This window comes from Acyrthosiphon pisum, unplaced genomic scaffold (assembly GCF_005508785.2).
Source record: "Acyrthosiphon pisum isolate AL4f unplaced genomic scaffold, pea_aphid_22Mar2018_4r6ur Scaffold_21564;HRSCAF=24272, whole genome shotgun sequence".
In the NCBI taxonomy this organism is placed as follows: domain Eukaryota; kingdom Metazoa; phylum Arthropoda; class Insecta; order Hemiptera; family Aphididae; genus Acyrthosiphon; species Acyrthosiphon pisum.
This window is the reverse complement of record NW_021771045.1, coordinates 11837-12052: the sequence shown is the minus strand read 5'-3', so window position 1 is coordinate 12052 and position 216 is coordinate 11837.

Here is a 216-nt window from a genome sequence, read left to right as displayed (position 1 = left end):
CTGTACTGCATATGCGGCTATACACACAGTATAATATAATGGTTTATGAGCATCAAAAAGACCTATTTATAAGGCACTATTGAGGTCATCCTACATCTGTATGACAATGAAAGTCGTGAAATAATATGTAATATTATCTTATTGATAAATATGTTATACGACACCTGTGTATATAATACAAACACTACATTATGTACCATAAACAATGCTGACCGA